Here is a 23936-nt window from a genome sequence, read left to right as displayed (position 1 = left end):
AGGGATATATGCACTCCTATGTTTGTTGCAGCATTACATACAATAGCCAACTATGGAAACAGCCTAAGTGTCCACCAATAGATGAATAGTTAAAGAAGATGCAGTGTGTGTGTGTGTGTGTGTGTGTGTGTGTGTGTGTATAAAATGGTATCATTCTTAGTAATGCTGACACAGATCAGAAATTTCAGGTGGTGAAATCCTATTTATATGTGTGTGTGTGTATATATACATATATATATTATATATATATATATAATATATATATATAATATTCATTCCATTATGGAATAGTGGAATATTGGATGAATAACAGAATATTATTCAGCCATAAAAAAGAACAAAATTTGTGATTTGCAACAACACGGATGGATCCACAGAGTATAATTCTAAGTGAAATAAGTCAGTCAGAGAAAGACAAATACCATATGATTTCACTCACATGTGGAATTTCAGAAACAAAACAAATGAACAAATAATAGAGAAAAACCAAAAAACAGACTCATAACTATGTAAGAGAACTGGTAAACTCATGGTTACCAGAGGGGAGGTGGGTGGAGGGTTGGGTGAAATAGGTGAAGGGGATTGTGAGTACACTTATCATAATGAGCACTGAGTACTGTATGAAAATGTTGAATCACTATAGGTACACCTGAAACTAATACAACACTGTATGTTAACTACACTGGAATTAGAATAAAATAATAAAAATTTAAAAAATAAAAAGGTTATTATTGTCATGATATAAGTATTACAACTTTTCAGATTTATTCCTACGTTTGAGGTTTATACTATTTATTACTTTTGCTCAATTGCAGTAAAGTTTAATTATGAAACATTTCAAACATGCACATAGGGAGACTGCAAAACATAACTAACCTCAATTTGCCTGCCACTCATTTGCCAAAATTATATATTTTCCTTTTTCTGAATTGTTTTAAAGAAAAGTCCAGATATTATGCCATATTTAAAAATATGAACATTCTTAAATAACCCCAAAATGCTATTATCACAACAAAAATATTAGCAACACCTATAATAACTGATGTCATTCAGTACCTAAATAATTCAGATTTCCTCAGTAATCTAAAAAATGTTATTTTATCATCTGTTGTGTGATTCAAGATCCAAACAAGATCAATCCTTTGTATTAGAAAATCATGTCTCCTTATCCTCCTTTTTTCTAAATAGTGCTCACAACTTAATTTTTCTAATTCATATTTTTTATTTGTTGAAGAAGCCAGGCCAACTAACCTATAGAATGTTCCATAGTCTGGATGTATTCACCTATTTACTGTGTTCCTTTTTTTTCTGTTTGTCTTGTAATCTTCCAATTAGTTCTAAAGGTTTTATTAGACCCAGTTCAATTTTTTTTTGGCAAAATAGTCAATAGCAAGGAGGTCCTATGTACCTCATAGGCTTATCAGAAGGTACTTAGTATCTGGTGGTAGCATTCTTAGCAATGCTGACACAGATCAGAAGTTTTAGGTGGTGAAATCCTAAGTATTCATTATAAAATTCTCTATGAATGTCTTCTAATGGTTTCATCCACTGGTAAAAATTTACCTAAATCAGTTATTTCTAGTGTTGTGCTAGGGCCAACATCCATTATCTCATAAGAACCAATTATGTACATTTCTTTGCAACTCCGTGTTCAAAGACTTCTTGTTGATGGCTTAAAATTGGCTATGATGGGAGAATTTACACAAAAACGAGCAAATCTTGCAAATCAGAGCTTTTCTTCTTGAGACCTGCTTTTTCAGCATATCCTTAATTATTTCATAGATTAAAAATCATGGTTTTATAATTCTGCCATTAATTCCACATTCATAAACTAAAAGTTTTTGGAAAAGAATGTTTATTTTTTTAGCTATGGCTCTTTATTTTGTTTTTGTTTCTTAAGATTTATTTATTTATTCATGAGAGACACACAGTGAGGCAGAGACACAGGCAGAGGGAGAACCAGGTTCCCTGCAGGGAGCCGGATGTGGGACTAGATCTGGGATCCCAGGATCACGCCCTGAGTGAAAGGCTGAGCTATCCAGGGGTCCCTCAATTACAGCTTTTTGGTAGGCCTGAAAAATAATGTTTTGCTATTGTCAGTGTAGACACTCATTATCTTTCAGGGCTAAGCTTGGTTAGGAAAAGGCTTTGTTTCTATGCCTATACAAGCCTCTATTTAGAATATCTCTTTCCAACACTCTCTCAGGATTAATGTAACATATTCGCAGTTATTATAATAACTGATATGTGTGGGTTTATTCGTACCATCATATGCGAATTAAACCATATTTCCTGTTGATTTCTGCACTGCTCTTGCCTTCTGTTAGACCAGGTTTTCTATTTCATACTTTTCTCTTCTTCCTCTTGAAATTCAACCCGTTTCAGTTGTTTTAGTGGTGACCTTCATATTTTTGACACTACACTTAAAATTATACTTTTACCTATATTTCTTCCTTCAAAGCTTATACTCAATATTTCACATTGGTATGTATAGGCATAGAAGAGTTGGAAATGATAGTTATCAGGCATAAATAACCAGTAGAATCTCTCCGCCCTATATCAAATAAACCATAAGCCTACTTTTCTTCACCAGGTAAACATCTCTGAATGCTTTCCCTTTTTTCATTTCTGTCACATCCTCTCATAATAGGGACATCTCTGATTTTATACAATGGTCGATATTTTAAATTATTATTTAACAAGCTAATGGACTATGACCTTTTAAATTAGTACTCTGTGCCTCTTGTGTCATCTTGGATTCAATTTTGTTCTTCTTATTCAAGATTGTTTGGGCACTTTTATTACATTAAAACTTTGAAATAGGCTTGTTGATTACCACAAAATAAACTGGAATTTGATTAGAATTGCAATAAATTTGTAATAAATTTTGGGAGTATTCCTAACTTTTCAATACTGAGCCTTTCCAGTCCATGAATTATAAAGCTTCTTCCTCCTTTTTCTCTTTATTAAAAAATTAAAATATTTAGATCTTTAATAATTTATCTCCAAAATGTTTTATAGTTTTCTATGTAGAAGTCTTACATATCTATCATTAAATGAATTCCAGAGTATTTTATGATTGTTTTGTTATTGTAAATTGAATTTAAAATGTTTATTTTTAAATTATTGCTGATATATACATATGCATATACACATGCATATATAGATCATTGGTAAATGTACTTATTCATTCTAATATAATCCGTAGATCCTTTTAGACATTCAACATGCATAATATTGTCTGTAAATAATGACAGTTTTACTTTTCCATTTGAATCTTTTATCATTTTTTCTCACTATAGTACAGTGTTTATAATAGTGGTTATAGCAGACATTCTTCTCTGTTCTTGATCTAGGGGGGAAAGTTTTTCATATTTGGTCATTAAGTATAATATTTTCTATAGGTTTAGTGTAAAAGGGTATTTTAAAATCAGATTGAGGAAGTTTGCTTCAATTTCTATTTTTTTGAGATTTTTTTTCATGAATTATATATAAATTTTATCTTACATTTCTCTACATCTATTTGAAGTCATTATAAGATTTCTTCATTTATTTTGTTACTATAAGGAATTACATTGATTGATTTTCTAAGTTATACCATCCTAACTTTAAGGAAACAATAACCTTGGTCATAACAGATGCATTTTTTATATGTAGTAGGTCTAGCAAATATTATTTTTAGAAGTTTTATGTTTATGAAAGAAATAACCTTGTAATTTTTCCTTTTTGCAGTGTTATCACTTAGATCTTTCTGGCCTTGTAAAAAATGACTTGCTCAATATTACTTCTTTATTTCTAATTGTGAATTTATTGTATTATTATTTTATTTCCATAATTTTGTACTTTATACATTTTGAAGTTGTTATGTATTTAATTAACTATGTTCAAAATTATAATAATTATATCTTCCTGGTAGAGTGATTATCCTATCATTATAAAATATATTTTTAAAGTCTATTTTTATCTATTGTTAGGATAGTTATATAAGCTCTATTTGGGGCATATATTGATATAGTTTCCATCATTTTACTTGCATTCTTCTATGGACTGAATGCCCCCCCCCCACCCCCGCAAGCTACTATATTGAAGCCCTACCCCACAATGTGATGGTATTAGGAGCTGGGGTTTTGAGGAGATAATTAGGTTTAGATGAGGTTATGAAGGTTGGTGCCCTTATAAGATGAGACCAGAGAGCTTGATCTCTCTGCTATGTGTGGATTCAGTTGTGTGTGAGGCAGGAAGAGAATCTTCACCAGGATCCAACCATGCTGGCATCCAGATTTCAGATTTCTAGCCTCCAAAACTATGAGAAAATAATATTCTGCTGTTTAGACTACCCAGTCAATGGTATTCTGTTATGGCAGCCTAGCTAAGACACAATCTTTCAGCATATCTAAAAATATAAAAGGGGTAGCTCTTATAAGTAATTCATAGTAACATGTCTTCAACAACCAAACAATATTCATTTTTAATAAAAGTTTTTAGGGCAGCCCGGGTTGGTCAGTAGTTTAGCGCCGCCTTCAGTCCAGGGCGTAATCCTGGAGTCCCGGGATTGAATCCCACGTCAGGCTCTATGCATGGAGCCTGCTTCTCCCTCTGCCTGTGTCTCTGTCTCTGTCTCTCTCTCTCTTCTCCTCTGTGTCTCTCATGAATATATAAATAAAATCTTTAAAAAAATAATAAAAGTTTTTGGTGTAGCATTACATTAGATATAATCACAGATATTTTCTTCTGGCTTCCTAAGTTTTTCTTCAGCTGTGTCTAATATGTGAAACTAATCTATTGATATCTTTATTGCATTAATTATTTTTCATGTGTAGAGTTCTCATGATGTGTATATATCTGTCTACTTATCTATTTCTACCATCTGTTTATATATAAAATATTGCAGTTATACATACTGTTTTGTATATTCTGTATATCCTGAACATATCTAAAAAACTTTGATCACAAAGTTATGTTATTAACTGTCGGCCTCTGCTTTAACATTTGTTCATTTTAATTTTAGTCTTCTGGTTAGGTCTCCTGGTATGTTTAGTTATTTTCTTTTTCATATCAGGTATGAAATATTCTATAGATAATTTGAGGCTGTGGATACTGCTACTTTGCTCCAGAGAGAATTTACTTTTGCTTCTAGTACTATTTAAAATATATACAAAATATCTTCAGCAGCTCTAAGATTAAATTGATTCATACCTGATTTTTAGCCTTCAGGAGGATACGTTTACTTTTAGTTTATCCTTACTCCTAAGGGATATCCCTTCATTTGGCCAAATAAACTTTTTACCAAAGTTTCTTCTCCTTAGAAGGCTTTGAAATCTAAGTTTTATTTCTATAGCCTCATGAGATTGTTGAAATCTCTCATCAGCTTCTCAGACTTTCAGCCATCTGTTGAACTTACCTCTTTGGTATTTCTTTTTCTTCATTGTTTTTCTATCCTTCATCAAATTCTTGTTGTCATGGTAGCTTTACCTTGTCTTCAAAAATATGTGTTTTATATTTTATATAAAAAAGCTAGTGGTCATAGTCATAAGGAGAAATTTATTGAAAATCTTATTTTTTCCCTGTAAAACAGAAGTAATATTTTCATTATAATAAGATTAAGGCTTTTATTTTCAGAATACATTAAAGTTAAAGTAAAATATTTACTTTCACTTTACCCTCAAAATATTAACAAAATATCTGGACTAGATTTTATCAAAACCCCAAGCCAATATATAAGACTAATATTAAATGTTACTTCTTGGCATCAGTGATCTTTGTTTAAGAAGCATAAAATTATGTGATTTTAAATTGCCAAATTTAAACTATCATTTTCAAAATCAGTGAAATGAATTTCATATCTCCAAGGCAACAAATATATGCATTTGTTTGAAACCAAACAACTTGGGATTCCTGGGTGGCGCAGCGGTTTAGTGCCTGCCTTTGGCCCGGGGCGCGATCCTGGAGACCCGGGATTGAGTCCCACGTCGGGCTCCCGGTGCATGGAGCCTGCTTCTCCCTCTGCCTGTGTCTCTGCCTCTCTCTCTGTGTGACTATCATAAATAAAAAAATAAAAAATAAAAAAACAAACAACTGAATAAAACAGTATAGATAACCCCATCTCATTAGGTTTTTTTTTCTTTTTTCTTTGTTTAATATTTTATGTATTTATTCATGAGAAACAAAGAGAGTCAGAGACACAGACAGAGGGAGAAGCAGGCTCCTCACAGGGAGCCTGATATGGCACTTGATCCCAGGATCCCGGCATCATGCCCTGAGCCAAAGGAAGACGCTCAACAACTGAGCCATCCAGGTATCCCTCATTAGTTTTTTCTTGTAAGTGATTAGTAAATAAAATCTAGTTTGGGAAGTAATAAGAAACTTAGAAATTTTATGTTGAATTTCCTTAGTGAAAACTAAATTTGGTGTTCCCTGACCAGGCTTCTTCCTTGCAGTAATTTCAGGCTATTCTATAATTGCTCTTTCCTTTGTCATCAAAAGTATCACACATTTTAAATACTGCATCAGAATTTTTATTATCTTTTTTACAAACAGGATTTGTATTATTTTACATTAAAATGAAAATCATTTTAACTGGCTCATGGCATTTCTGAGTATGCCCCTAGTTCTTCAACAAAAGGCTACTCCCACATCTTCACAATCTTTAAGCCACAATCTCTGGTGTTCTTATCCTTAAATTTTATAATTTTAAATGTTTACATAAATGTTGTGATTTAGCCTTCTATCGATATTTTGTATAGAATCATCTAGAGAGCCTGGGTCCTTCATCTCTGTTTTGCTGTGGTAGACATGGAATCAATTTCTTTATTAACATTTTAAATGCATTACTCTTAACTATGAATAAAGTTTCAAGGAGACTAAGAAAAAGAGGAAAGCCTCCAAAATTAAGTACAGAGACTATAGCTAATAGGAAAAAACAAAATAAGTTAGAAAAATGGAAGCACAACAAGAAATAGAAGCAAACTTTAAAATGTAAGAAAAAAAGAGAGGGTGGGATAACAAAAATTTCTGAGCACTGAGAATCAAGAGAAGATTATAAAAACTCTTAAATCATAATAGCATTGACCTTCTAAGGAAAAATAAAATATAACCAATATTAATAGAAACCAATAGAACTTGCATATACATATGTATATACATATCACTATATATTTGTCCAGATCCACAGAATGTACAAGATCAAGAATAAACAGTAATATAAATTGTGGATTTGGGGTGATTATGATGAATTAATGTAGGTGCAATTCACTAATGTAACAGTTTCATTCTGGTGGGGGATGTTGATATTAAGAGAGACTATGCATGTGTGGAATAAAAGTTACATGTGAGAAATTTCTATATCTTCCTATCAATTTTGATGTTACCCTTAAACTTCTCTAAAAGAGTAGTCTTAGAAAAATGCATGCAAAGGTTATTTGACTACAAAGGTAATTTTTTACATAATATTTATATATATATAATTTAAAAAACAATTTTTGTTTTTAAAAGTTATTTATTATACAGAGTATATGCGCTTGTCTACAGAATCTGTCTTTAGTTGAAGAACTCAATTACCTTGCCAATGCTTACTCTTCTGGGAATGTCACTAGTAAATAAAGCAGCCTTGTGTTATTGGCTTTGTTTAGAGATGTCAAGGTGAGAATGCGAGGGGTGGTATAATTTTTTTTTCAGTTTTAAAATAAAATACTCTTGAAACAGAATATTTATGTTGTCTATTCTGAAGTCACTATTAAATTTCTAGCAAACTGTGATATTTAGTGATATGTTACTGAGAATTTTAGAAGTGACATAAAACAACTATCCATCTCAACCCAAATTCTGTCAAACAAAATGACAGCAGGATAGTAGAGTATGTTCTAATTGCATATACATACATATACTTTTTTTTACATTAGCTATAATATGAAATATTGTAAAACCATCTGGGGGAATCAGAAATCTGTGATTTCTAAAAAGTAAGTACAAAACATTAGAAATGAGACTGAGGGCTGTTTAATTTTTGTTGAAGGGGAATAATAAAGGGGAAAAAACAAATCAATAAATTTTGATGTATTTATAAATACAAATATATTCAAACCCTACAGAGTAAAATTATAGCTAAGATATTCCGATGATTTAATCTTGAAGTTTCTTGATACTTTCTTAAATATTTCTAAAGAACCTTATCATCCCATGCAAAATTAATACTATTCTCTACATTTATGACATTTCTGATTCATATAGACAGAAAGCTTCATAAATATAAAGACTAAGGCAGGAGTGAGGCGTAAATATAATGTAGAGTTTAGAGAACCTGGTTAATATTATCTCAGACATACACTCACTTTGGAGAGAGTAGTAGATGATGGTTGAAATGACTTACAATATGAAGCTGAAAGAAAAGCTTATAAAGTGAAGAACATCTAGAACCATAGACAGTTTAATATAGTAGGAGACAGAGCTAAACCAGGCCACTGACTGCATTTTCCTTGTGAAGAAGTAAATGACTCAACTTGTACAAAAGAACACATTCAGGTTTCTAATGCTATGTTCTTTGCATTTCTCATTTATCAGAGGTGGAAAAGAAGTCTGGACTATACACTTATTAATCTTAACTTTTCATGACCTAGTTTCTCTATTTTCCAGGGATATGAGAGTTTCAGAGGAAGAAGTGGAACTAGAAAGCCTAATTGGAAGAACCAGTCTTGACAGCTCTGTACAAAGTGGGCATGGCATTTTTCAGAACTACAAAACATAAAGAGACTCCCTGGCACATCAGACCCATTTGCATGCACAGCGTTAGGTATGCACATTTGGAGACTCATCTCTCATTTACCAACATGTCTTCAATATTCCAGAGAGCACAACTGCGGCATTGACAAAAGTGGCTTTCATTAATCAGCTCTAAAAGCTTCACCTTGCACATGACATCAAAGCTGCTGGAAGACCAGAGAGAGTCCTACCTTCAACCTCCAGCTGCCACGCAGGGCTTCTCTTTGCTAGAGCCTCAGTGTTTCCTTCATCTCCAGCTTATATATACACCTTTCCACATACTACTTTTGGGGGACGTGGAAGGAAAATATTGCAAAATATCACCATTTAACTACTTTTGTTATTATGGTTATATCAGGAAAATAAAAACTATAAATTGTCCCTTTGGTGGGGATTCTTTCAGCCCAACTTTATTTGTTGAGAGACAGAAACCTTACGGAAAGCAGTCTTGGACGGTCGTCATAGAAAGCTTAAAAGAGGGGCACCTGGGTGGCTCAGTGGTTGATCATCTGCCTTTGGTTCAGGTCCCGGATCGAATCCCACATCAGGCTCCCCTCAGAGAGCCTACCTCTTCTTCTGCCTATGTCTCTGCCTCTCTCTGTATCGCTCATGAGTAAATAAATAAAATCTTTTTTAAAAAGTATATAGTTTATTGTTTCTCCATTTTTTTCCTTCCTATTCATAGGATGATATACCTGATATTTGTATTTGCTTTCAGACCTTTTTATTTATCCTAACTGTGGCTTCATTATTACCTCTAGTGACAAAAATATATCCCTGTGAGATGGCATGTCCTACAGCTACTCTGTATTTTTGCTGGTTTGCTCTGTTTTCTGTTAACAATTATTTCTTGACCACATCCTGTGAGCCAAGTGTTTCATGAGATACTGAGAAACCAAGTAGGGTTAAAATAGGTTGGTGGGCCTCAGGGTGCTCAATGAGTGGTTTTAAAATTCCCTAAAAACAACTCCATGATAGGGTCTTATTGGTATTCAAGTGGTCTAGTTACTTTTTTTTTTTTCTCCCAGTATGAAACATAAAATCTTTGCTAGGGTTCTATAAAAATGCATTATCTTACCTTCTGAACTTAAAAGTAGGTTCACTTCAGTTGTCAACTTTAATATTAAAAGAGGGAACTCTGCTTATCAAAACCAAAAAGTCATATTGCTCTTAAATAAATAACTGTCCATCACAGTTATCTTGCTTCAATCTGATTAAATTCTATTCTCTGAGGATCAAAGACTTCTAATATTCCATTTTAAAAGTCAGAGATTTTATCCAGCAGCATGACTGAAAATCAAATCCTTTAAGCAACTTCTGTTCAAACATTTCAGAAAGCCTATACCTGTTTTGAGTAATTTGTGCATACTGGCAATAAATTTAGGATCTAATTTTAATGGCTCAACAAAAAGAGATGATATTGGAAACTAGTGCTTTTGAATTTTGTACTCTGAAATATAATACTAATTATAAGGCATAATGTTAGACTTTTTTATTTTTCCAGTTAATTTATTATTTGAAATTATTATTTGAAACATTGTCTTAGTGATTTTAAGGAATATATATATATGTATATATACATATACATGTACTTATATATATATTCCTTGGATAAAGCATCGTTTCTCTTATTCTGGAGCAAGTTGAACTTTTAGAAGGCCATATATATGATTTTTAATTTTAAATAGACTATTTTTTAGAGCTATTCTTGCTTGGTAGCAAAATGGAGCAGAAGGAACAGAGATTTCCCATCCGCCCTCCTACCTCCACACATGTGCAGCCTGCCCCACGTTCAAATGCCGACATTAGAGCAGTAGCTTTGTTATAACTGCTGAACTGAGGCTGACACATCATCACCACCTAAAGTTCACTTCCAATGCTGCACATTCTATAGGTCTCAACAAATACACAATAACATGCATTTGCTCTTAAAGAATCCTACAGAAGAGCTTCACTTTCCCCTACATCTTCTGTGCTTAGTCTATTCATCCCTTCCCTGCAAGCCCTGGCAACCAATCCTCACTGTTCTCATAACCTTATCCTCTTAGGAATGTCACATAGTTGGAAACCCATAATATGCAGCCCATTCAGCCTGGCCTTTCCCACCTAGCAATGTGCATCCAAGGTTCCTCTCTGACTTGATAGCTCACCTCTCCCTTTTGTTGAACAATACTCCATTGTCTAGATATACCCCAGTCTATCCATCTGTTCGCTCCATGAAGGACATCCTGGTTGCCTCTGTTTTCTCATGAGTAAATGTTTTTAATTTTAATGAAGTCTAGCCAATCAATTATTTCTTATATAGATCATACTTTGGTGTTATATCTAAAAAGTCATACCCATACTCAAGGTCATCTAGGTTTTATCTTATGTTAGTTACCTTCTAGAAGTTTTATGGTTTTGAATTTTATAATTAGGCCTATTCTCTACTTTCAGCTAATTTTTGTGAAGGGTGCAAGATTTGTGTCTAGATTTACTTCCTTTCCTTTCATTATTTTATTTGTTTGTTTGCTTCTGGATATCTGGTAGTTCCAGTACAATTTGTTGAAAAACTACCTTGCTTCACTGTATTGTTTTTGATCCTTTGTCAAAAATCACTATATTTGTGTAGATCTATTTCTGGGCTCTCTATTCTATTGCATTTAAAAAAAAAAGATTTTATTTATTTATTCATGAGAAACACAGAGAGAGAGAGAGAGGCAGAGACATAGTCAGAGGGAGAAGTAGGCTCCATGCAGGGAGTTTGATGTGGGACTCGATCCCAGGACTCCAGGATCATGCCCTGACCCCAAGTCGGATGCTTAACCACTGAGCTACTCAGGCATCCCTATTCTGTTGCATTTTTTTGTTGCAAATTTTGTTACATTCACACCTAAGTATTTCATTTTGGGGGGTGCTAATATAAATGGTATTGTGTATATTAACTTTGTATTCTGCAGCCTTCTTGTAATCATTTATTAACTCCAGGAGTCTTTTGTTGGTTCTTTCATATTTCTTTTTAGACATTGTATATAGATGATCATTTCATCTACAGATTTATTTTTTCCTTCTAAATCCATGTATCTGTTATTTGCGCTTCCTATCTTATTGCATTAGCTATGACTTCTCATATGATGACAAAAAGAAGAGAGAAAGGGGATTTTCTTGTCTTGTACCTGATCTTAATAAAAAGCTCTGGTTTCTCACTATTCACTATGACATAAGCTATAGGTTTTTTGCAGATATTCTTTACCAAGTTTACTAAGTTCCCCTCTATTCTTACTCTACTGAGAGCTTTTATCACAAATAGGTATTAAAATTTGTTGAATACTTTTTCTACTCTCCTGATACAAACATGTGATTTTTCTTCTTTAGCTTGTTAATGTGATGGATTATTTTGACCAATATTCATATTGAACAAAATTTGCATACTTGGACTAAATTTCATTTGGTTGTGGTGTATAATTCTTTTTATATATTGTTGGGCTCAATTTGCTCATATTTTGTTGAGGATTTTTACATTTATCTCATGAGCTCTACTGGCCTATGGTTTTCTTTTCTTGCAATGTTTTTGCCTGGTTTTGGCATGAGAGTAAGCTGGCCTCATGAAATGAGTTAGGTAGTATTCCCTCTGCATTTATCTTCTGATGTTTGGTAGAACTCATCAGTGAACCCATCTGGGCTTAATGCATTCTGTTTTGGAACATGTCAGCAACTCAATTTATTTAATAGATACAAGCCTACTCAAATTATCTATTTCTTTTTAATGTGACTTGTGGGAGATTGTGTCTTTTAAGGAATTGATCCATTTCATCTAGATTATCATATTTATGGGTATAGAGTCATTTATTTTATTATGTATTATCCTTATGATATCTGTGGAATCTGTAGTGATGTCTCTTCTCTAATTTCTGATATTACTATTTGTCTCTGTCTCTTCTTTTTCCTAATTAGCCTGGACACTTGCTTATCAATTTTATTGATCTTTTCAAAGAACTAGCTTTTGATTTTGCTGGATTTCTCTATTGATTTTTTTTTATTGTATTGATTTCTGTTCTTATTTTATTATTTCTTCCCTTCTGCTCACTTTGGATTTAATTTGCTATCACTTTTTCTAGTTTCTTAAGGTGGAGGCGTATTGATTTAAAGTCTTTTTTCCTTTCTGATAAGCATTCAGTGTAATAAATTTTCCTCTAAACATTGCCTTCACTGCATCCCACAAGTTTCATTATTATATTTTCATTTTAATGTAGTTGAACATAGTTTTTAATTTCCTTGAGATTTTTACTTTGACCTATTTGTTATCTAATCTCTAAATATTGGGGGATTTCCTAGCTATCTTTCTGCTAATTGATTTCTAGTTTAATTCTCTTTTAGTCTGAGAACATATATCATATGATTTCTATTATTTTAAATGTGTTAAGGTGTGTTTTTTGGCCTAGAATGTGCCTCTCTTGATAAATATTTTATGTGACACTGAGAAGAATGTGTTCTGCTGTCCTTGGATGAAGTAGCCTATACATGTCAATTATATGCCATTGATTAATGATGTTGGTGATTTCAACTATACCCTTACAAATTTTCTGCCTGCTGAATCTGGCTATTTCTAATGGAGAGATGTTGAAGTCTCCAGCTATAAGAGTAGACTTATCCATTTCCCTTTGCAGTTCTATCAGTTGTCTCAAATATTTCAACATTCTGAGACTCATACACATTAAAGATTGCTGTCTTCTTGATTAATTGGCCCCTTTATCATTATTTAATGTTCCTCTTTATTCATGATAGGTTTTCTTTTCTTTTCTTTTCTTTTTTTTTGTTTTTTGTTTTTTTTTTTTTTTTTTTTGCTCTAAAATCTGCTGTGTTTGCAATTAATATGTCTACTCTTCTTTTGTTTATTGTTAGCATGGGATGGTTTTCTCCATCCCTATATTTTTCACTTGCTTGTGCTTTTAAAGTGTATTTCCTATAGACACATAAAGTTGGACTTGTTTTTTGATTTACTGACAGCCCCTGTCTCTTAATTGGTGTTTTCAGGCATTGTTGTTAAAGCTAATTATTGATATAATTGGATTAATCTTTACCACATTTATTACTGTTTTCTGTTCATTGTCCTCTTCTGTTTCTATTTTTATCTTCCATGCTTTTTAATGCATTTTGTCATTTTGAGTATTTTATATTATTTATTTTCTCTCTCTTAGCATATAAATTATACTTAAAAATTTTTAGTAGTTGTCCTAGAGTGTGCAATATATATTTGTAACTAATTCAAGTCCAGATTCAAATAATAATATGTTAACTCACAGGTGGTATATGTAGCTCATAAAACAAAGAATTCCTAATTCCTCCCTATAATCTTTGGTATCATTTCTGTAGTTCATTTCACTTATATATGTGATAATCATCAAATAAATTGTTGCTATTATTATTTTAAGTAAACTATTATCTGTTATATTGATTAAGAATGGGAAAAATAAAATGAAGTAAAAGTTGTTACTTTTACTTACATCTTCTCTAATGGTTTTTCTGTAAATATATTTGAGTTTCTGACCTATATAATTTTCCCTCTCTCAGAAAAACTTTTAGTATTTTTTGCAAGGCAGGTTTAACTAAAATATTAAAATCGTAATATTTCTTATAAGGCAGATACATTTTTTTGAAGAACAAATTCTCTCAACTTTTATTTTTCTGAGAAAGACTTTATTTTCCATTACTTTTGGTGGATAATTTCACAGGATACAGAATTCTAGATTGGTGGAGGTTTTTTTCTTCAACATTTAAAAAAATTCACCTCCACTCTCTTCTGTATACATAGCTTCCAAAGAAAAGCTAGATATAATTTCATCTTTGTTCCTTTATAAGTAAGTTGTCTTTTTCTTCTGACTTCTCCAAGATTTGTCTTTGTCATTTTTGACAAATTTGAATATAAGATGTGTGTGTGTGTATATAAATATAAATATAAATATAAATATAAATATAAATATAAATATATATATATATAACCAAGATTTCTTGGTGCTTTTCTAGGCTTCCGGGATCTGTGGTTGATGTCTGACATTAATTTGGGAAATTCTCAGTTATTATTGCTTCAAATACTTTTTCTGTTCTTTTTGCATTTCTCCTTTTGGTATTCCCATTAGGAATGTACCCTTCTGTAGTTGTTGTATAATGCTTGAATTTCTCCATTTTATTTTTTTTCTCTTTGATTTTCAGTCCTAGAAGTTTCTCTTGACATTTCCCCAAACTCAGAGATTCCTTCTTCAGTTATGATCAGTAATGAGCCCATCAAAATCCTTCTTCGTTTCTGTTACTGTATTTTTGATCTCCAGCATTTCTTTTTGTTTCTTTCTTAGATTTTCTGCCCTTAAAAAAAAAATTTCTGCCTCTTTGCTAGCATTACAAATCAGTTCTGGCATAGTGTCTACTTTTTCTTTTAGTGCCGTTGGCATGACACTTATAATTTAAATTTTCAGTCTGCTAATTCTAACTTCCTTGCCATATCTGAGTCTAGTTTTAATGCCTGCTCTGCATCTTATACCTGTGTTCATTGTCTTTAAGTATGCTTTGTAATATATGCTAGAAGCCAGACATGATGTACTGGGAAAAAGAAACTCCAGTAAACTGGCCTTTAGGGATATCATTGTAAGGTGTGGGGGAGGGAACACATTTTTAATATCATAATTGGGCCTCCATGTCTTAGTAAGACTGTCTTCCGGACTGTGAACTTTATACATACTTCCCAGTGCTTTTCTCTCAACCCCCTATGTGGGATGGGATGGCTAAAATGGAATAGAATTAAGTATTTCCTTTCTCCCAGGTTGGTTAGGCTTGGAGAAAACCACAAAAAATTAGTCTCTGGTAAACCAGTTTTTTTCTTGAGGGCAGGCCTTGTTAAGAATAACAGAATGCTATAGCATATTTCAAAATGACTTACTTTTTCCTCCCCTGCTTCTGGAAGCCAAGGGGATTTTTTCCATTATTTAATGTGAGAACCTTGTAGAACTTTCTAGAGGTAATAGTCACAAAAGTGTGTGGGCATCCTGGCATGACTGGGCACCTCTGGAGTTTTTACCTCTTCTACTCATCCATACTAAGCTTTCAGCAATTCCTCATCTACAGTTTAGAGTTTCCTATTCTGGTACTCACTCTCATTGAGTTTTTTCCATGTAGGATTTTACTCCATCAAGTTGTGATTCCCTGAATCTGCCTATTTGTCTCTACCATTTTGCAAGCACTGGTTTGACCTATCCCTTCTCTTACAGTTCTGAGACAAATTGCTTATTTTTTTTCCCCACTCAATAGATTTTTGTTTATTGTTAGAATGGAATGACTTCTTGCAAGCTCCTTATATGCTGGATAAGGAGCACATAGGATTCTTTAATATGATTTTGTACAAATGTGTATATACGTTTTCCAAATGTCTGAACATGAAGACCAAGATTACTCTGCCATTTTCTTTGCAGCTCTTAAATTTTTTCCTTTTATTTATTTCTTCATTCTACTCCAAAAAAAAAAAAAAATAGCTGCAACTTACTTCTGGGGAGCCTAACTCATAGATATTATGTGTCTTCAATTAGAATTACCAGTTTCAGAGTCAAAGAATCACATGATTTTTTAAAAAGTGTTATTATTTAGTATCACTCAAAAGAGTTTTAAATGAATAGTAATATTCTGTACCGTGTTTCCCCTGATAGGCCAGATGTGGTCCTCATTGAATTTGTGTTCCCCAAAGACTAATTTGGCTTTAACAAACGAGCAGTTGATTCCAGAGCATCATCAGTTAAAAGATAATACCAAAAGAGAATGTGTGGTGGGTTCTATAGAATTCTAAAACTCTTTCACATGATGGCAACATCTTTTGGGAGAAATGTATATATTCATAATAACATTGAAAAAAACACTGAATTTTTTAAAGTATCACTAATATTACAATTATGCTGAAAATATAAAAGAAAGCAATGCAAGGCTATATACCACGGATACCCAATTAATATTAATTATGATTAGCACCTTAACAACTTAGGTAAATAAAGCATCTGTATACTAGAAATTCATGAAATATTTCATAGTTTTAAATTTCTGCCTATTTTTTATGTCTCCACTTTCAATAGTGTCTTTTAATTTTGTAAATCATAACTATTTACTGCAGAACCATAATTTATCCAGAGTTATAACAACAATTAGTCACAAAATTAATTGGAATTCGGGATGTACTTTCAGTAATTCATCTTTTTCAGAAAATGACAGAGTAGAGTTAATTAGTAGTGATTAAAAGAATGGTGTTTACCTCTAGTGTTATGTTTATGTTTCAGTTAGGATTTAAATGTCATTGTGTCACAAAGGAAAATTACTAACCCAACTTCAGTTGACTATGAAAATGTCTCCACATAGTTTGATGAACTTCAATATATGCATAAAAAGACACATTGTAGCCTAAATATGTTAGGAAATAATTAAATGTGAGAAAACATCCCAAAAGATAAGAATGCTGGTAAATTCCAAGTATTGCCTTCTCTAGTCAATGGGAAACAAATGATTGATGACTCTTTTAGTTATCTCCATTCATATAAACTATGGGTTAGCATTGTTGGGGAAATATAATCCAAAATAAAATCTTCAACCTATCCAGAAAACCTCTCCAAAAGCTAGCAGAAAAAGAAAACAGTATTATTATTGAATAAGTATTAGATCAGAATATGATGTATGTCAAGAAATCAGCTAAAACATTGCAAAGACAGAAAGAAATCTCATCTTTTAATATAGTCAAGCAGATACAACCTACTATATAGATATTTTCAAGATAACTAGTTTTCTAGTAAGTGAAGTTGATAGCACCATTTGTCATGTATAGTTTATTCTAAATTCACCTGGTAATTAAAGTGACTATCTGCATTGGCTAATTGACTTTATCCAGAGTTAAAACAAACTCTTTACACCTTTATGACAGGGGTATTTTTTTTTGTTTTGTTTTGTTTTGTTTTGTTTTTAATTTAATTTTTTTAAAATTTTTATTTATTTATGATAGTCACAGAGAGAGAGAGAGAGAGGCAGAGACACAGGCAGAGGGAGAAGCAGGCTCCATGCACCGGGAGCAAGACGTGGGATTCGATCCCGGGTCTCCAGGATTGCGCCCTGGGCCAAAGGCAGGCGCCAAACTGCTGCGCCACCCAGGGATCCCGGGGTAGTTTTGTAACTTGGAGCAACATATTTACTAAAATTAGGCTCCTACCCTGCCAGAGAAACTGGAAGGTAGGGGTGCTATCTCCCTTGGTATTTATATTTCAAAGAAGTGGCTCCAAAGTCCTTGAGAAAGACATTCTTAGGTCATAAAGCTGATGAAAGGCCTATCTAGTTTTCAAAAAGATTTATGTATTTAAAAGAGAAGAGACTTTACTAAGAATAGGGAAGGGAAGGAAATATCTTCCCTTGTTTTAAAAAAAGAGAATTAAGCCTCTTAGTTTTCATTTGTATTTATCCTAACAGTATTAAAATTTTCAGGTTTTTGTAGTGGTCTGGGGGGGTTAGGAATATACAAGAGATGACTTAAAATAGAAGAAAACAATATTGCTGGTTAATATCTCCTTCCTCCAAGTTCCTTTTTTTGGGTAGGAGATTCTCACAACCTTAAACCCAGGTAATATAAACTTATATAAGAAGTAAGAGAACAGTGAAGAAATTATGAAGGAGCTAAAATAGTAGCAGGCTTTATTAAGCTCTCTCTCTTTTTTTTTTTTTTTTTGGCTGGGTACCGTATACTTTATTGATGGTACATGACAAGGTAGGGCTCCGCAAGCCCCTCCCCTTCCTCGGGGTCTAGGATGTAAATTGGAGGTCAGGAGATTCTCAGTGTGTTGGGGGATTAAGTTGGGGCAGGGACTCCCCAGCAGCTGAGGGCCTCTCTCTTCCTCTTGTTCTTGCTGGGGCTGGTGGTCCAGGAGGCTTTTACTCCTTGGAGGCCATGTGGACCATGAGGTCCACCATCCGGTTGCTGTAGCTGAATTCATTCTCATACCAGGAAATGAGCTTTACGAAGTGGTCATTGAGGGCAATGCCAGCCCCCACGTCGAAGGTGTCGCCTGTGACTTCAACAGTAACATCCACTCTTCCACCTTCCACCTCCGCTGAGCCACCCAAGCATCCCTGATTCTTCCATTTCTAAAAAGAAAGACTTAGCTAGGGATGCCTGGGTGGCTTGGTAGTTGAGCGTCTGCCTTTGGGACAAGGCATGATCCTGGGTTCCCAGTTTTGAGTCCCACATCAGGCTCCTTGCATGGAGCCTGCTTCTCCCTCTGCTTGTGTCTCTGCCTCTCTCTCTCTGTGTGTCTCTCATGAATAAATAAATAAAATCTTTAAAAAATTACATTAAAAAGAAGAAAGACTTAGCTTAATAAAGCCTGCTACTATTTTAGCTCCTTCATAATTTCTTCACTGTTCTCTTACTTCTTATATAAGTTTGTATTACCTGGGTTTAAGGTTGTGAGAATCTCCTACCCAAAAAGGAACTTGGAGGAAGTAGATATTAACCAGCAATATTGTTTTCTTCTATTTTAAGTCATCTCTTGCATATTCCTAACCCCACCAGACCACTACAAAGACAGTAAATGAGGGTTAACACCACATGATCCAATCATCCAAAATGAAAAGGCCACAGGGGATGACTTTTCTTTTAGTGATGCCTTTTGTGTTGGAGAAGATCCTGTTTCTGAATGTATAATTTTACCTCCACACATAAAGTGCTGTCTTTTCCATGCTTCAGAAAATCAGAGGGAGGGGTACTATGTCCTTCATTTATGAGCACTCCGAAATGAAAAGCACCTTGGGTCCTTTAAAGGCATTGCTGAAAGTGAACACTGTACAGAAGCTAAATTCTGGCACCATTGAAATACATATAGATAATGAGATCTCAACTGCATTTCAGCCAGTTAATTATTTATTGGATTTTTCTTAAGTGGCAACCTTCATTAGGAAATTAATGCAGGACGCCAAATACTACCAATTAAAAAGGACCCATGAAACAAAACCAGCAACATCAAATAGTATTGAAATCACCTATAAAATAGATTGTTTACAAAAGAGTTGTCTGAAACCCCCTTCTGAATGAATGTAAGGGGGTCTGGGCTTTGCCAAACTGATATGATAAAGCATAATTTGCCCTGTAGTTTCAAGTTCTCTAATCAAGAGATGTGAGCAATTTTAGCAAAAGTTCGAAGTTTATGATGATGCAGAGAGAAAGATGCCACCCATAAGTTTGAAAAGCTTCTGCACTTCTGAGGCTTTAGGAATCAGTCATTGCTTTGAATTATATTTGGTAGCAAGAGAGGCAAAATGCTAAACTTCCTGGGGCGTGTGTTCCTTTCATTCCTCGGTACTTAAATGAAGACAGTGCAGAAACTCTAGCCTGGAGTTTGCTTGAGGAATATACCACCTCCCACAAAAGAAGCGAGGTAAAGTGAAGGAGTCTGGGGATAAGGGAGGGAAGCAGGAGAGAAAGGAGATTAACCTGCTCATTTTGCCTCCTGGTAAATAGCTAGTGCTTTACATTCTCTTTTTTGGAGAAAGGAACAATATACTAGAAATCAGAAAAACAGAAAGGAATTTAGAAAATAAAACTAGCCTGAGATCATTTTTCTAGATGGGTTTTTGTCAGTTTGTCTGGGTTCTTATTCAAACCAAAAGCAGTCACGTGTCTGCCCAAAGAAAAGTTGTAAAAGAAGATTAACTTGCTTCCTTGCCCCTGGCTTATCTCTTCTCTCCTAAACCCTAAGAGAACGTCTGAGTGTCAGGATAGGTGTAAAGTTTTTCAATGGGATGTTCAATGAGTCCACATTATTCTTTTTTTCTTCTTCTCTAAATTCTTCTTATATTCAAAATCTGCTTGCCCTGGGACATATCAGTAAAATACCATTGTAAAATAAGTAGATTTATTAACAACCCAACCCTATTTTTAAAAACCTTTACCTATAACTTTAGATCTCACTGAGAATTTTGAAAATCAAGTTTTATTTCTAGAGAAGTGCACATGGACCCAAGGGCCCCAGCCCTGTCATCACAGCTTCCCATCGTACTAACCTACATTTCTACTATATTCAGTTTATTTGGCAGCACAATTCATATATGAAGTGTGTATGAGTATACATCAGTTGTGAATTGTTGCTGGTGGGGTGGCAGCTGCTAAATTACGATACTTCTAGGTCCTCTAGGTCTCTCTAGGTCCCATTGCCTTTTATTGTACCAATAAGGGTTGGAAGTCTCTGAGGATATGACCCACTTACAGGTATAACTCTGATATTTTTCAGACTCTGTGCTTATATCTTTCATTCTCTATCCACATCCCTGCCTCTCAGAAGACCACCAAAGACAGCATCATCATACCATGGTAGGACATGAATTATTAAGGAAAAATGTTTAGTTATTCAGCCTAAGGCAAGGATTGTGCAAAAGAGGTAGAGCAGAGGTTCATAATTACAAATGTGAACATCTCCACAAAGATTATTTTTACACATAATTGTTCCTCAACGTGGAATGTTTTGTTTTGTTTTGTTTTCTACAGCTTTCAGCTCCTTCTTAAAGCATTGAAATCTGTTTTTTTCCAGAGAAATTTATCACCCCCAAGTAGAAGACATGAAAACAGAGCCACTATGTTGTGAGGAAGGAGCACTAAAACTCCATGTTCTCTTTTCCATCTGAATTCCTCTGTGACGCTCTGGTACTCCATGGAACTCCAGGGTTCCAGGAACTCAGTTTGAAACCCATAATCGAGTCAGTTATACTTACATCCAGAATATCTGGCCCGTTTTTGTTGTTGTTGAGTATATATTTATAAAGAGCCTATGACATCATAAATAATACCCTTTCAAAGCTTAATTCAACATAACCTCACATGTATACAATCTCACTTCCATGCCTGACTCACCTCTTCCTTGTTGAGTTCTCAGAGATTTTTCTAGCCATACTTCTTTTTTCTTTTTCTTTCTTTATTTTTTTTTAATTTGGCTATAGTTGACCCTCAATGTTCTTATTAGGTATTTAAAATATACCAACTTACCTTGTATTGATCATTTAATCTTTTAATTTCCCCCTGATGCTCTAGACTAAAAGCCTCTTGAGAAGAGCAACCACACTTTATACTTATTCACATCCAAATCATAGTACAGTATCTAGCATTTACTAAACCCCCTGAGCTTGCTAGTTTCTGATGTTAGTGATGATTATGACTCTAAGATTTTGAAAAAAGACATTATTGGAAAAAATCTGGAGTTTGACTGAACTAGATTCCAATACCTTCAGCTCAACTAATCAACAGGCTTCTTCCTGCCCCTAAACCCTGATCTCTCTTCTCTTAGATCATTTACTTTAGGGAAGTAATAATCGTAAATTCTTTCTCTGCCCCTTTGAGATGGAAATCATTTTATTTTATTTTATTTTATTTTATTTATTTTATTTTATTATTTTATTTTATTTTTTATTTATTTTTTTAAAGAATTTTATTTATTTATTCTTGAGATACACACACAGAATGAGAGAGAGGCAGAGACACAGGCAGAGGGAGAAGCAGGCTCCATGCAGGGAGCCTGACGTGGGACTCGATCCCGGGTCTCCAGGATCACATCCCGGGCTTCAGGTGGCGCTAAACCGCTGTGCCACCAGGGCTGCCCCCAGATGGAAATAATTTTAAAAGCCACCTACCAATTTTATTTTATTTATTTTTTAAGATTTTATTTATTTATTTATTTGAGAGAGAGACAGAGCAGGGTGGTTGGGGGTGGGGAGGAGCAGAGAGAAAGAGAAGCAGATTCTGTACTGAGCCTGGAGCTCATCTTGGGGCTCAATCCCATGACCCTGAGCTGAAATCATGAGTCAGAGGCTTAACCGAATGAGCTACCAAGTACCCCATCTCCTGCCAGTTTTAAAACTTGAGGTTGTCTTTCTCAAGGACTAGGAACTACCTCTTTCACAAGTAATTATCAAGGAAGTTTCTTGACCCTTTCTCATATCTTCTGTGGCCAGTAGAACCCTAGCCCACTGTACCTTGCTCTAAGTTGTAAAAACTATCTATTGTCATGAAAATATGAAAAAATTACTTTTTTGGGGGTAAGATCAACTAGCAAATATAGATGGCCTACAATTTTCCCCACCCACCCCTCCCTACCTCATGCCTTAAAAGCTCTCCAATCCTTGTTTTAGTGGAACTGAGCTCAGACAGAGCTTTGGCTTCTCTACCCTACTGGAATAGCCTTCAATAAAATCATCCTTTCCTGGGGATCCCTGGGTGGTGCAGCGGTTTGGCCTGCCTTTGGCCCAGGGCGCGATCCTGGAGATCCAGAATCGAATCCCACGTCAGGTTCCCGGTGCATGGAGCCTGCTTCTCCCTCTGCCTGTGTCTCTGCGCCTCTCTCTCTGTGTGTGACTATCATAAATTAAAGAAAAAAAAACTTCCTTTCCTATTTAACTTTATCTAGCCCAAGTTTTGCTTTACAGAAAGTCATCATTACCCTGCTCAATCTTAACTTGCCCTTATAACACGAAACTATATTTTTCAGAGATATGAACAAGTTGTTGTTGTTTTCTAATTGGTGATAGTAAGGAAAAACCTGGAGAAAACTGTGTCAATAAAACTGAAAAAAGCTAAAATCAGCTAGTTTACACTTGTGCACTCTGTGTAAATATGCTGATCAGCCTTTCACAAAGCGGTGAGTCAAGCTCTTCTTGTGTATATGTTATATTCTTGTATCAAACTGTCTTTAGACCCTGCAGTAACTTTTTCAGGCCACTAGGGAATTTTTACATGCTTGAAGGGTATGTCTTCCTGCTTATTAGTAGACTCTAAATGATATATTCCTTTCTTCTTAGTAAAGTAACAAAATTTAAGTCATTCAGTTTTAGAGGTAAGGAGCCATTTCTGTACCTTTCTTCTCTGGTGGGCTATCTGCTCCAGGCTCTGTCTTCAGGGCAACACCTGAACACACATAACCATCCATCCTGAACTCATAGAGTGAATTAGAGCAGTGCAGAATTCAAACCAGGAAATATAAGGAAGTAAACTGATTTCATAACATTTTTGGCTGAAAATGATCTTTGGGGTTACAGAGATCTCACCTTTCATTTTGGGGGAGGGGGAAATGTGGACATTCATGAGTTTATACAATGAGTTAATTAAAGAAATGATACATGCCAGGATTAGGAATAATAAAATTCTTGTCTACTGC

General features: G+C 34.2%; 1 long non-coding RNA gene across 1 annotated transcript in view; it reads left to right on the top strand.

The window, feature by feature from the left end:
* LOC144283985 (uncharacterized) overlaps positions 1-9397 on the top strand; it is a 220990-nt gene extending 211593 nt beyond the window's left edge. The window contains exon 4 of the long non-coding RNA XR_013352468.1: positions 8629-9397. This is a non-coding gene — a long non-coding RNA (uncharacterized LOC144283985). The remainder of the gene's footprint in view (positions 1-8628) is intronic.
* Positions 9398-23936: the final 14539 nt, after the last annotated feature.

The sequence above is a fragment of the Canis aureus genome, chromosome 15 (assembly GCF_053574225.1).
Source record: "Canis aureus isolate CA01 chromosome 15, VMU_Caureus_v.1.0, whole genome shotgun sequence".
Lineage (NCBI taxonomy): Eukaryota > Metazoa > Chordata > Mammalia > Carnivora > Canidae > Canis > Canis aureus.
This window is presented reverse-complemented; position numbering and strand designations above follow the sequence as displayed.